Raw genomic sequence first — 8,943 nt, 5'->3', positions numbered from 1 at the left:
CCCCCCGCCCCAATCCGAAGCCGGGCCCTTCACCGAGCCCCGGGCTCCTTGAAAGCAAAGTAAGGGGCTAAGTCGCGCTGCCCCTCGGGGGTGCAGCCTGTGCCAGGGTCCCGTCGGGCCCGGCCCGAGGCTCCAGCCGACCCCGCCCGCCCGGCCCGCCCTCCCTTCCCGGGCGCCGCGAACACCCGGAGGAGCGGATTCGCGGCGCGCGGAGATCCGGGCCGGGGTGGGCCGCGGACTGGGCATGCTCGGCAGCCCCGAGGCTCGCGGTGGCAAGTCGGAAGCGTTCGCACCAGCGAGGCAGCGACTGGGCAGCGGCGGCCGCGGGCAGGACGGAGCGGGCAGGGCGGGCCGGGAGGGGCAGACGTCTCCCTAGCGCACGGCGAGCCAGCCGGAGAGCGCGATCCTGCTGCGGAGCCCGGACACTGCCCTGCCCCGGATTTCAGTGCGCGGCAGGGGGCTCGGCAAGCGGAATTCCGGCGGCGGCCGCGACTCCCGTGCAAGTGAGCCTTGGGGCCCGGGGGTGGGGGTGGAGAGCGTCCATCCCGGGGAGCCCATCGGAAGCCGGGAGCGGCGTGCGGGCGGCCCGGGGGCGAGGGGGCGTGAGCGCAGCCCGCGCGGAGCCGCGCGCGTACCTGGCGGGCACTCCCCCCGCGCCGCCTCTCCCGGGGGTGGGCGCGGGGCTCGGAGGGGCGGGCCGCCCGGGGGGCTCGGGAACCTGGTCTGGGCTGTGAGGAAGGCGGGGGCGTCCGTGGGCGCCTCTTAGAGGTGCTGCGTGCGGGCTGCAAGGTTGCCTAGTGCCGGATTGGGGCGAGCGGAGGGTGGCGGGGCGGAAGAGCCGGGGGGCGGGGGGGTCCGAGGCGCCTCGGCAGGTGGCCGGGCCGGGGTCCGGAGACCCGCTGGGGCCGATCCCAAATCACGGCCCCACCCCCCACGGCCCTGGCGGCGGCGTGACAGTTGGCACCTCCGGGCGAGATCGCAGCCGGCCGGCCGCCCAGGGTTTCGGGATTCCCCCTGCCCCCACCCTCTCCGCGGCCCCTCGGCACCTCCGCTACAGTATAACAGGTGGGACCCCTCTCCTGCGGAGCAAGCTGCCCTCCCCAGGCCGCATAACAGTCTGCAGATTCGGGGGCGGCCCCCGCAGGAGGAGCAGCGGGAGTGGGCAAGGCCTGGAGGAGCCATCGGCGCAGCCTGGACTGGACAGTGTCTCCAGGACGCGGCCGTCCCCGCGGTGAGGGGTCCTGCGATCCCGAGGCTACTTGTCAAGGGCAGAGTGGCGGCGGTAGCGGCCGTCTCCCCGCACCGTGTCCCCTCCGAGCGGGGCTTGCGGCTGCCGGGGGGCCGGGGAGGGCGACCTGGTCCAGCCAACGGATTCGGGCTGGCGCGTTCTGGTCAACGCCTGTTTCCTTCCTGGGAGTCGCGAGTAGAAATACTGGCTGGAGTGAGTGGAAGGGATCCCTGAAGGTGCCGTTCGGATGTTTCTTTTCACCTTCAGGCAGCACAGACTTCATTCGGCTGCACCCGCTTATGAAACCCAGAGCGAAGCCTGCTTTGTGAAAGGGAAGTTCATTTTCCGTGTTAAGGGTCTGCCTGCTATTTTAGCTCCCTAGGCATTTACCTTCCTGGACCTTTCAAACTGTTGGGACAGGTGACTCTGCTGTCGGACTAGGGGGTGTTTCTGGTTGGCTGCCTGGCTGTGGAGTGATAGGCGCCTGTCACCGTGCACTGGGGAGCCCCCCACGCGTCCTGGTCGCGAGGCTTGAACAGGCAGGGAGGACTGAGTGGGCAGAAAGAGAGGAGTGGGACTGGTGACGAAGCAACTCGGGGGGAGTTGCCAGGGGCCGCCCCAACACCCGGGGGGTTGGCACAGGTTTGGGCCTGTGTGGAAGGGGCCGGGGCTGGGCGTTTCTTGGTTGGGGTGCAGGAAATCCATGGGAGAATCCAGGCAAAGGATGGGTCCCTGCCTGGTCAGTGCTCCAGGGGAAGCCCCGGGATGTTTGGTGATTCAGCAGGTGGCAGCCTTCCAGCTCTGAAGCCATCCATGCCTTGGCCCGACCAGCGAGCCTGCCAGCAGAGGCTTATGCCTCCTATTGGAGGCTCCAGCTTGGAGGGAACCTCCGGAAGCTGTCTTCTGCCTGTTTCAGCTCCCTTGCCTTGTCTTGCTGTTTTGTTTGGGTCTTGGAGGCCCTGATCTTTTGGTTTTCTTCATCGTTTCTCTTCAGCCAGGTGGCATGTTTTTGACTCTTGCCAGCTCTGTGACCTGCTGAGTAACAGCTGCCCCCGTGCACAGCTGAAAATGTAGTGAGTTATTAGGCAGCAAATGATAGTAATCTGGAAAGGCGGGAAAGCTTTTCCTTTGGTTCTGCTTCAGAGACTAGAAATTTACATTTTTAATAAAGTAATAAGATGTGTTTCTATAACTCTTCAGTGCCGGTAGTAAGCTGTTTAAGATATCAGATGCCTTTTTTTTTTTTTTTTTTTTAAGATTTTATTTATTTATTTGACAGAGAGAGATGACAAGCAGGCAGAGAGGCAGGCAGAGAGAGAGGAGGAAGCAGGTTCCCTGCTGAGCAGAGAGCCCGATGCGGGGCTCGATCCCACGACCCTGAGATCATGACCTGAGCCGAAGGCAGCAGCTTAACCCACTGAGCCACCCAGGCGCCCCGCCATTTTTTTTTTTTTAAAGAAATTAATTTAAGGGATGGGTTAAATGAACATGAAAGGGACACAGTTACTGTGACAGTATCTTTCTCCTTGGAGGCTCTCAAGCATCTTGCACAGGGCCTGCCTTGTAGGTGCTCAAGAAATGCTTACTCAGCTGAATTAAAAACAAACAAACCAGAATTTGGTCATTAAGTGTGGCACTTAGAGAACTTTATTTTCCTGAGTTGGAATGGACTGTGTGGACCACAGACATTCAATTTTCACTTGAAAACTCAATAGTTTTACTAGCCTCCCTCCACCCACGCCAGGTAAGTCCCTTAATTTTCAAATTGTGGCACATCCTGTATTCGCTGGAAAGGAAAACGGCATGCTTTGCTCATGTATCTCGTGAAAATCTGAAGGACTCCTCCACGGAGCTGTTACATGTTTTTTAAAAAACTGAAACATACTCCTGCTGCACATCAGATACACTTCTATCTGTGAAACTTACTATTTTACACAAAGCATTTCAGGAAGGTTGAATGCCTCAGCCTTTCCAGGCTGGTGAGAAGGGCTGCTGTGGAGCCGCGTTTGGGGAATGAGAGTCCGGGATCATTTGCCTGGCATAAGTTCCCTGTTCTTTGGGCGGATGTGTGAGTGTTGGACCTGCTCAGGCTTCTGCAGCCGTTTAACTTTGTTCTGCTCCTTCCTCCAGTTGTTCCTCTGCTGCTGCTTCCTCTAAAGCCATACTTGCCGGGGCGGGCTCATTGCTTAGAGCTCCCTCCGGAAGGATCTCTTGCGTTGTCTCACACGAGTTCCATCAGTGGTGGTTTTTCTCTTCCGATTGTCCCCTACGCTGTGGCAGCCACTCTGTGGGTTGAACTGTTCTCTGGGCCTTGGGAAAAGCTCTGTCCGGTGTGCCCCTGAGGGGATATGACAGGTGATAGATGGCTTTTTTTTTTAGCCTTTTTTCTTGAATGGAGCTAGAACCAGGCCCATTTTGGAATGCTTGGTGTTAAAGGCTTTGGCCTTTCTGTTCTAGGCCCTTGGTCAGAGATACCAATGGTCAGTTATTGTCTCCGACCACATTCTGAGAGTCGTGGCTGTAAAGTCTCTCACTTGATAAGCTCATCCTGTCCCAGATGACTGGTCCCTCTGGATGTGGGAGCTGGGAAGCAGGGTGGGATGTGGGGGAGGGGAAGGTTAAGAAAGGGGAAGAGAAGGCTTGTGGGCCAGGAGGAGGGGTCCATTTTGTTGCTGACTTCTGGTCTCACTGAAACAGAAGTGAGTGCTGGCCAGAAGCAGGGCTTAGTCTCTCCCCTCCAGAGGTTCTTTTTTTTACCTCCACAAATAAACTACTCCCTGCTTCCCCCAACAGAGAGACACACAGATACAGAGAGACATGCACACTGAGAAGACACACAGGTGTGGACACACACACCCTTTGCAGAACACCTAGAATCTCAGCCTTTTCATGTGCTAACGTGCAAGAGGGAAACTCCAGGACTCAGGGGGCAGGTTGGGTTCTGGGGGCTGAATTCACCCGAGCTTGTCCATCAGAAAGATACCCCCCTGTCTCTGAGTGCTAAAGGGATCTGTCCCCATAGCCACTGTGGAAACGGCTGGGGGCTTCCACTGTGTGCAGAGGCAGGCGAGGGGGCACTCAGAGCTGCTCTTGTGGCTTTTACCTTTCGGACATCGAAGTGCTGGGACTCGGTGTCCATCGGTTTTTGGCACAAGACCTTCTCCTGTGCAAAGCCCTTTTCTTGTCGGACTTTTTCCCTACATTCTACTGCCATTCCTCTCCCCGCCCAAGGAGCCTCCTCTCCTGGCTTGGATATATTCTTAGGTATGTCTGTGTGCTCGTTAAAGATGTTATTTCGTGCCTGTCTTTAGTTTACATAAGTGGTCCTATGCTTTAGGTTTCACTGGGTTCCTCTTTCATTCAACAGTAAACCTTTTCGTTGCGAAAATCTTCACACATTCATAAAAGTCGAAGAATTTCATTCAAGACTCTGTGAGGTCTGTGTACCTGTGGGCTCATCGGGTGCTTTGCGGTGCCGCTTCTAGTTTTATTACCCGTTTCCCTGGCAAGGGATACTGAGCTCACCTCCACTCTGTGATGTGGTGCACATCGTGTGTATGTTCTTTCCAAGGTGGACCTGAGGTGGTCTCTAGGGTCGTGGTTCTGCAAGTGACCGCACCCAGGAGCAGCGGCAGCGCCTGGACCTGCTGGAAATGCACATTCTGGGGCCCCGGCCTACACCCCAATGAGAAACCCTAGGGGCACACCCCCACCAGCTGGTGTTGTAGAATGCCGGGTCTGGAGACTGCGATACTTGGGACAGTGTGGGACCCACTTTCGCAAGGGCGCATGCCCCGGGGGCGGAGTGGCTGGGTGAAAGGGAGTGAGCACATCTGTTTTTCCTAAATGCTGCCAGATTGTTCTCCGCGTGGGTGCACGAGGGTTCCTGATCCCCCACATACTCGACAGTGGCTGGTATGAGGCCTCTTTCTAATTTTACCCGAATTGCTGGCTAGGGTGAGGGATCTCCTCATTTTCCTGGGAGCTTGTATCGTGTCTTAGTGAATTTGAGTATCTTTTTAATATGTTTGCTAGCTGTTAGAGTTCCTTACCCGCCGTAGTCTGTTTTTCTGCTGTGCTGGTTTGCAGGTGCTTCTTGCGTATTCTAGAATGTAATTCCCTCCTTCTGTAGGTATGTCAACCTTGTCAGTGGTCACTCTCTCGAATTTTTGTTTTGATGGAGCCCCATTACCTGTTGCTTTATGTGGCGCTGCAGGGGCCTGAAGGTGTTCTTCTGGTCCCGGGCTCACCCGGGTGTTCCCTGCTTTTGTTCCCACGGGAAGGGCTTTGCTGTGTGTGGTTCATTGTCACCCATGGCCTCAAGCAGGGATCCAGGGCCCCGGTCCTTCTTTCCATTTTGTGACCCAGTTTTTCCCACATCATTAAATCCTGTATTTTTTCCTTAATATTTCGGGGGAGACTGTGGAGCCACCTCTGTCATACTTGAGGTTTCCCCCATGTGCACACAAGCCTCTTTTAAAAAAATTGATTAAAGTATAGTTTATATATGGTTAACTACCTCTGTTCTGAGCATACGATTTGCTGAACTCTGACAGAGTGAAACCACCACAGTCAGGATCCCGAGCATCTCCGTCACCCCGAGCTTCCTGTAGGCCCCCTGGCAGCCCGTCCACACTCGAACCCAGACTCAGGCAGCCCCCTGAGGTGCTTTCTGCTGCTGTAGATGAGTGCTCGCGTTTTCGAGAGTTTTCGTAAACGGAGCCACATTTGTATCTGTCTCCTTCCACTTGGCATACTGATTTTTTAAATCTTTAATTTGTGGCAAAATAGATACAGAACGTACTGTTTTTAAGCATACAGGCAGGCAGCATTTGTGCAGTCACAGTCTTGTGAGCCCATCACTGCTCTCTGTCTCCAGAACCTTCTCCTCACCCCAGACCGAAAGTCTGTTCCCACTACACTCGCGTAATGATTCTGAGATTCTTCCCAGATTCTTTGTTTCTCTGCCAGATTATTTTGAGGTTCACAGCTTGGCAGGGTGAGCCTCCCCTTTGCTGTTCTTTTTCAGGACTTGGTCCTCGTGGACGTCTGTCCTTCCGTACACTTCTCTGAACGCTTGTCGAGTTCTCCACAAGTCCTGGAAATGGGACTGGTGCTGGAGTCTCACACGGGGAGAGATGGCACATTTTGTATCTTAATCCTGCAGTTCTATCTGTGAGCATGATTATCTCATCTTTTACAAATGACGTTTTAACAGAACGTAACATTTTCTGTCATGGTGGTTTTTTTGGTTTTGTTTCATATTTACAAAGATAACGAGTTGCTTTGGGTAGTTCCTTAGTCTTAACCTTTCAGGTGGGCAGAGTCGGGGCTTTGGGGATGGACTTTTCTCCATTCCTCAGCCTTGAGTGGCATGGGCCAGGCAGTTACTCACTGTTTGTCCCTGGGGGTGCTTCTTTCTTCGACCTGGACCCCAACAGCCTCCCCCAGGGCCTGCTGAAGGCTCCCAGGGGATAAGGTAGGAGAGGCAGGGCCTACAGATTGTGAAAGAGTCGCCCTTCAGAGCCTGTTGTGTTCAGCCTCCGTTGTGTGCTGGCTTCCAGTAGGTCAACCGAGTGCTTTCATCCCGCCCCTCAGGGTTGACAAGTGTCAGCAGAGCGGAGCGAAGCCAACCATTGAACTGTGTAACTCTTGCCAGGTCCACACAAGCAAGGCTGTGCTCTTACCCACTCTCGTGGGGTTTCACAGAAAGGGTGGTTACTTCTAAAGACTTCGGCAGTCCCCTGGGGGAGAAACAATTAGAGAACTTGGTGTCATAGACGGTCTGTAATCAGGGGTTAAGTGGTGTGGCAGGGGAGTTGGGAGAAGAGGGAAATGCTGCTCTGTGAGTTTTCACTTGACTCAGGTGGAATCAGATTAGAGGAGAGAGAAGGAGGGAGAAACCAAGTATAGTTAGCTAGCATTTCTGTCTAGGGCTTGGAGGGCCGAGTATTCAACCCTGTGGCCATGGGTGTGGGCCTAATTTTAAGTGTCTCAGGATGATTGCTTTGGGAAAAGCTGTAACAAGGGGGTAGTAGATGCTCAGCTAACTAGGAGCTTTGTGTCGTGTAGTACAGTCGTTAGGAACCCTGACTGGAGCCTGAGTGTGTGCATTCAGGTCTTGGCCTTACCATTTAGGAGCTGCGGGACCTGAGGCATGTTATGTGAATCTTCTGAGTTTCCCTGACCCTCATCGTTGGGTGTCATAACTTCAGACACCTCAGCACGTCCTTGTGAGGACTGCACTTGTCGGGGGCTTAGAGCCGGGCACAAGGTCATCACCATTGGAATGTGAGTCACTCTTAGGACTCCTGCCGTTCATTTCGTTGCATTCCTCCTGCGTCTCCCTTGACGTGCATCGGGCCTTATGCCCAGGGTTGGGTGGCTTTTGTCGGGAAGAGCCTGTGAGGGCACAGGTGCACAGAGGGGACTCTCTCTTTGTTTCCAGGCTCGTGGTGGGCATGCGGATTGTAAATGAGACGAATGACTCCTTGGCGGATTATGGAACCGTATGCGGTCTTGGCGGGCCCAGCGGATCCTCCATCGGGGCTGCGGGACAGGGAAGGCAAACATCAGACGGTTAATACCCCTTTTGGTGAAGGGGTATTAATCATAGGGATTCATGTTCATGGAGGTCTCACTGCATGATCGGAGACCCCCTAAGCCATTGTGCCTTACGACCGTCCTCGGAGATGGAGATTCTTTCATTCCTGTTTCAGACCTGAAAGCAGTCAGGCACAAGTAATTTTCCCACAGAGTAGGAGAAATGCCCCAAGGGTTCATAATGTTCGAGGCCTTTGCCTGTTGCCAGCGTAGGTGTGTTGGTGGGTAACCGTCATAGGTAAGCGTGGTGACAATGCGGGTTAGCCCAGCAGGGTGTTCCTGTGACCTGGAAGTTTACCAGCCCAGGCGGGAGATTCTCGAGTGTCACAAGCATTAGGAGCACCTGGAGGTTTGTTACAGACACCTGGGAAGTGGCCATGCGTGATGTGTTCACGGACACTGTGGCTGGCCTGGGACCACTCTTGGAGAGCCCCTGCCCTCAGAAACACTAGTGTCCATGAGGGGCCACATGCTCCTGCTTCTAGTCCTGGTCGGGTGGGATGATTTCAGATGCAGAAGTTTTAAATCCTTTCCCCGTCATGCAGTAAAGACCCAACGCACATGGTCATGTTTATCTATGCCAGTGGAAAGGTTCTGAGCCAGTGCAGGGTCGGAATTTGCTTTCTGCCCTTGCCCGTGTTTCTGACAGGGGCCCAAATGGGTGATAACCCAGGGTGGGGAGAAAATTCAGGAGTGCAGTTTGAGAATCGTTAGTGCAAAGTGCCCTGTCGTGCTTCCCTTCTTAGGGAGATGCCCTGATGTGTTTTTGCTATTTTCCACCTTGCTCACTCCCTAACAGAGGCACAAAAAGGCTTTGTCCCATCATCTATCATTTGGAAAGATGAGGCACAGAGAAATTAGAAGTGTGTAAAGATATCCTGACAGTAGAGAGGCTGAAGATCGTCTTATTTGAGCTAATTGTAGTAGAAAACTATATGGAGGAAGGAACTTAAAAAAAGGAAGAAAAAGACAGGGCTGTGCCCCTTCCCCAGCGGTGGTGAGGTCAGGTGTGTTCACGTGTCATGCATGCCCAGTGCACAAAGCCCCCAGAAGGAGAAATGGCGTTCGAATTGCCAGAGTTTTCCATTTGGCAACGGAGGCTGTGTTTCCTC

The 8,943-nt window shown here is 54.6% G+C and overlaps 1 protein-coding gene across 11 annotated transcripts in view; it reads left to right on the top strand.

Moving 5' to 3' along the window:
* The first annotated feature begins 218 nt into the window (after positions 1 to 218).
* SGMS1 (sphingomyelin synthase 1) overlaps positions 219 to 8,943 on the top strand; it is a 267,103-nt gene continuing 258,378 nt past the window's right edge. For 10 of the 11 annotated variants that reach the window (XM_059170251.1, XM_059170248.1, XM_059170252.1 and 7 more), the window contains exon 1: positions 219 to 503. The gene's annotated coding sequence lies outside the window, so the exon portion shown is untranslated. The remainder of the gene's footprint in view (positions 504 to 8,943) is intronic. The other variant, XM_059170258.1, reaches the window with a different exon arrangement.

Source organism: Mustela lutreola, chromosome 4 (genome assembly GCF_030435805.1).
Source record: "Mustela lutreola isolate mMusLut2 chromosome 4, mMusLut2.pri, whole genome shotgun sequence".
NCBI lineage: Eukaryota > Metazoa > Chordata > Mammalia > Carnivora > Mustelidae > Mustela > Mustela lutreola.
Note: the sequence above shows the minus strand (reverse complement) of the source record. Positions and strands in the feature narration are given on the sequence as shown.